A 5,242-nucleotide genomic window follows, 5' to 3' on the forward strand; every position below is an offset into this window, starting at 1 on the left:
GCTCATGGGGTTAGCGACTTCGACGTCTCGCCGCCTAACGTCGATTTCAACTTCGAAATAGCGCCCAACACGTGTAGACGTGACGGGCGCTATTTCGAAGTTACTGCCGCTACTTCGAAGTAGCGTGCACGTGTAGACGCAGCCAAAGAGACGTTGGGGGGGAGAAAAACAACCAACCGGAAAACAAGGCTCCAGGATGCTCAGGTTTTGAAAACTGCATCAACATGAAAGTGGCTTCAAATTTTTCCAGCAGAAATGGAAAGTTTAAGTCAAAACCTTTCAGATGAATTAATCTTTGCATCCGCTCGGGGACAGGCCGATTTGGCTCACTCCCCTCCCATAAGTTATCACCTTCAGCACTGCTGCAGGGCACGGGGTGAGGTGGGGGGCACAGGGGCTATTGTCCCAGGTCCTGGCAATCCAAAGGGGCCCAGAGCTCCGGGCCAATGCTGATGCTTTTGTGGCCAGAGCCCTCACCCCTTGGAATCACCACCAGAGCGCCATGCTCCAGGCAGCTCTGAGGGCTTGGGTTTGTGACACACCGCAGTCTGGGCAGGCAATGGGCCGACTGCCTGAGGACCTGCCCTGCCCGGGGCATGGAGCTGCACCTCCACACACCTGGCCCCAAGGCCCGCGGGGGCTGCTGGCCCGACCAGTGTGTTGGGGTTCGGGGTCCCCGAAGCCCTGCAGCCCGTCCGCAGGCAGGAGTGACTCTCACTCGGCAAGAGAACAGCGGCGTTTATTAGCCGACAGGACACAGCGTCATACATAGGGGTTGGGACAGCCAGTCCAATCCATGTTGGGGAGAGGAGGTCCTGAGGGGCCCCCAGAGCCGGGGCCTTGCCCCCTCCTTGGTCTCGCTCTCTCCCAGCCCCGATTCCATCACACCTGACCCATTAGGAACCATGAAAACTACTCAGTCCACATGTGCAGACTCCCAGGGTGAGTCATCCACAGCCTCGCACGGACAGCTGGGTCAAGGGTTAGAGCGGGTCAGCTTGGATGGGGCTGGGAGCCTCAGAGGATTGTAGTCTGGTTCCAGGCCGGGGTCACTACCAACACCAGCCCGGCCCCCTGGCCAGTGGGTGCTGGGAAGGCCCAGTCTGTAAGGAGCTAGCTACGACATGGCAGGCAGGTCCATCAAAGGCTGCTGGCCAGGCTGGGTCCCTCGCCTGTCGGGCAGATGGGGGCTGGAGCACACGGTGGCTCCCTGCTCCGTTCACGCCCTCCGCGGCACTCGCCTTTGGCCAGTCCGAGGACGGACTCTGGGCGAGCTGGGCCTTTGGCCGGACCAGCGCATCTGTTTGGATCAGGGCCCCTGGTTAGGGGTTGAAGTCCAAACGCAGCTGATGTCCCAGGAGCAGGACTGGCCGAGGCGGTTACCGAGGAGCTGCACCATTGCTTGACCACTTTGCAGAACGTCCCTGGCAGTTATATAGGGCAGGGAGCCAATCAGGAGCCAGGAGGCTGCTGCCTGTCAGCCCCCTTGAGGCGGGACTTCCTGTGGTCTGTGCCCAGGGGAAGGTATGCTGGCTCCAGCTGCTGCTTGCCCTGGCTGTACACCTGCTGGCCCTTTCGATGCCCCCCGCATGGAGGGCTGCCTGAGGTTCAGACATGGGCCGTGGGCCCCCAAAGCCCTGCGGCCGCCAGGAACAGCTCAAGTGCTGTGCCGGGCTCAGCTGAGCCCTGCACGCCTGGCGGGGTGCACTCAGGTGCCCCTGCAGCTCCTCCCGAGCCCTGGGACCCTGGGGCTGATGAGAGGGTGTGGTGGGAGGGGGCAGGGCTCAGGAGCAGGAGAGGTGCTGCTCTCCGAACAAGCCTCTTCTGGAGCGTCTGAAAGAGGCAGTGCATGGCCTCAGGCTCCTGGGCAGCCAGGAGCAGGGGTGCCTTGCGCCGCACCCGCAGGGCAGTGTGTGTGTGTGTGCGTGTGCATGTTTGCGCATGTGTGTGCATGCCTGCATGCGTGCATGCATGTGTGTGGATGGAGTGACACGGCCCTGGGTGCTACCAGGGGCTGGTGCTGGGGCAGGGGGATGGAGCCATGTGGCACTAGCTCACTGCACTCCCTGGCTCCGGGGCACATCACTTAGCTTCCTGACAGTGAGTGTGAGGGGGATGGTGCTTCCCCTCCCTGCGGGACACATCTCCCCCTTTCCCCCGGCTGCTGGTGGGTGCCGTGGGGTCACACCCCTGCTGGGGAGTCCTCACCCGTCCCTCTGCTGGTCCCAGCTGCAGCTCTCCCAGTCCTAGACCCAGCTCCTGCCCCTGGCAGCGCCTGCGCTGCGCTGCAATCAGAGCTTCAGTGCAGCCAGTGTGGTACTGGCGCAGCGACGCCCCAGCAGCACGGTCTGCAGGGCCCTGGCACCCGTCTGCCCAGCACAGGGGTAGCCAGCTGTTTGCTGCAGCTGCGCAGCGAGGCTGGGGCCCGCGTGCCCCAGGACTGAAGAGTTGATGCACCGTCGGTGCAGCTCAGATGTCATTTCACGGGGGGTCAGAGCTGCTTCCCCAGACTGCCAGCAGCAGGGAGGTGTGTGCAGCACAGCTGGGCAGGGCCGGGGGTGACTGGAACTAGCTCCATTCACAAAGAGCTGCTCAGAGGTTCCCTTGAGATCCCAGCTGCTCCCAGCCAGCCCAGCTCAGCCCAGCCCCGCTGCAGCCTGGCTTGGCCCATTACCCTGCCAAGATTCCTGCCTGCCGAGAGGCGGCAGTTCCCTGGCGGGGCATGCAGGGACAGTCGCTGGCATACACCAGGCAGCTCTGCCTGGCTGCGGGCAGCAACGTGGTGCGCATGGTGTGTGTCAGTGCAGGACGGTGTGCAGGGGGCTTGGGACAGCCCAGCCCGCACAGTGCATGGCTGACACTGGCCGGGGGGCCTGGAATCCGCCCGCCCAACAACTGGGATGAGTCACGGCCCATTTTCTAAACAGTGACATTCCAGATAAAGCCCCCGTGACACACACTGCCCCCTCCGCGCAGAGCCAGCAGCTCGCCGGTTGCACCAGCTCTGCTCGGACAAAGCACCTGGCCAGACGCACGCCGGCTGTGCAGCCCAGCCGAGCCCATGCACTCTGCACTGCAGTGCCAGCTGCCCTCGGCACAGCCTCTTTCACTGACGGCTCTCAGAGCTAATTCACTGGGCCCGGAAGCCGGGAGGGAGGAGGGAAGAACGGGGAGAAGCCCTTTCCTGTCATCTCTGTGCTGCGCAGGGAAGGGCCCTGGCCTGCTCTGGAGGGACCAGCCGCAGTGTGCCAGCCCCGGCTCGGCCCGGCCCAGGCAGACACTCCCCACCCCAAGGAGCTCCCGGGGTCAGAAGAACCTGCCCAGCCCCCAGCTGCAGCCACCTCCCTGAAGCTCGTACAAGAGCAGCGGAGCAAGAACTGCACGTTGTGGGCCGAGGGAAGGAACAAGGGGTGATCCAGCGGGTAGGGCCCCAAAAGCTCAGGCAGCGTGTGCAGACCTGTGGGGCCTGGCTGCTTGTGCAGCCCCTTAGCATCGAGGGGGTCCTGTCCAGCACACAACCGGCTCCTACCCCCACCCAGGAACCTGGGAATTCACAGCCCGCCCCCGGGATCAGGGCAGGCTAAGCACAGCTCTGCTCCCCTCACTCCGGCAGGAAAGGTGACAGCGCCGCTGCTAACCGCACGTCGCCCAGGAGCAGCCAGCATCGATCACCAGGCACAGCAGGTGTCTTCCGGCAAATCTCTCCCCTCCCAGCTGCTGGGACTCAGGCAGGCCCTGCTACCACTTGCACTGGCCTGTCCCCACCCTGCTCGGAGATGGGTGGGCAGCTGGCGGCCTCGTCCTGGGGAGGGTGCTGTAGCCAACCTGCTTCCCAAGCCGGGCAGCACAGGGCGCGAAAGCTTGCCCCAGAACTCCACTAGGCCCGTGGCTGCAGGGGCCGGCAGACCCGGAGCGTGCAGACCTTGAATACGACCACCTCATGGGGGAGAGCCTGGGGGTGAGACCTGTCTAAGCTTAAAGAGATGGTACAGGGATGCATTGAGCTAGGGCGACCACGTTTCCATGTGACACCTGATAAGACCGCTTGGAGCTAAGGGAGTTCAATGGCAAGCCATGAGAACTACACACACAGACACTCCAAACAACGTATGTTGACTGAGCCCCATTTGAACCCTCTACTGAATGATTACAAAAAACAGGCCACTGTTAAAAATCTTTTACTACACTTGCAGGGTTATTGCTCTGTAGAAGTGCCTGCTTGTCCTACTCTAGCTGTCCTCCAGAGGAGCCCGAGCAGGGGGCTGGGGTATGTGGGTAGCTGCTGGAAATCAGGGCTGGGTGTGTGCAAGAGGGCAGGAGGCAGGGTTAGGGGGTAGAAGTGAGCACAGGAGTCTGGGGGTGGGGAGGAGCCCTGGGGCTGGACCCTGGAACAGTATATGCCATGTGATATTTTTGCAGATGTATAAAAAGACAATGAACCCTACCAGGCCAGTTTTAACCACTCCCCCATTTACATTTCACCGGAGTCAGTGGATTTACAACAAATAAATCATAGTGCCTGTTTGTTTCTAGTTGCTGCTTGTGGGCCACCCCTTCTTCCCCCCGAGCTGTCCTGGCCTAGCCAGCTCCCCCATTTCCCAGGGCAGGGCCACATTAAGGTAAGGGCTGCAGCTTAATGGTTCAAACACCCTTTCCCACACAAATGCTAAAACTTGATGGGAGTCGCTTATCTGGAAATCCAACTCTAACTGGAACTGGTTAAAGACCCTGCCGAGGGCTCCAGCCAGTTCTTTTAACAGACGGCCCCCGCTGCTCAAAGAGTTGTCACGTGAAAATTCAGGTCTCTGCTTTGCAACTATCGGACAATTAGCCTGGTTTTTAAAAAACCTCAGGATGCTCTCCAGGGAGCTAACAAAGGGTCACCACCAGCTGACGTGGGCTGGATGGTCACCCTACACGGAGCCGTTGGCAGAGAGCGAATGCAAACGCTTGCACCAGCTAGAAAGTCATGGCCCTGGATTGACATCCAAACCCAGCCCCTGCCCCTGCCCCTTTCTCTGAGGCTCCATGGAGGGCGTGCTGGGCCACAGCAAGAGAGGGCTCCTTTCTCAGTGCCCTACACTGGCTCTTAGTAAACCAAGCTATGGCTGGAGCAACTCCAGCACGTTCTTAGTGCTCCCGCCATGTGCATACAGCTTGACCTCCACACGCCTCCTCCAGTCCCAGCCCTCTTGTGCGCCCCGACCAAGCTCCAGGCAGCTCCCGCCATATTATCAGCCTG

This window comes from Carettochelys insculpta, chromosome 8 (assembly GCF_033958435.1).
Source record: "Carettochelys insculpta isolate YL-2023 chromosome 8, ASM3395843v1, whole genome shotgun sequence".
Taxonomy (NCBI): domain Eukaryota; kingdom Metazoa; phylum Chordata; order Testudines; family Carettochelyidae; genus Carettochelys; species Carettochelys insculpta.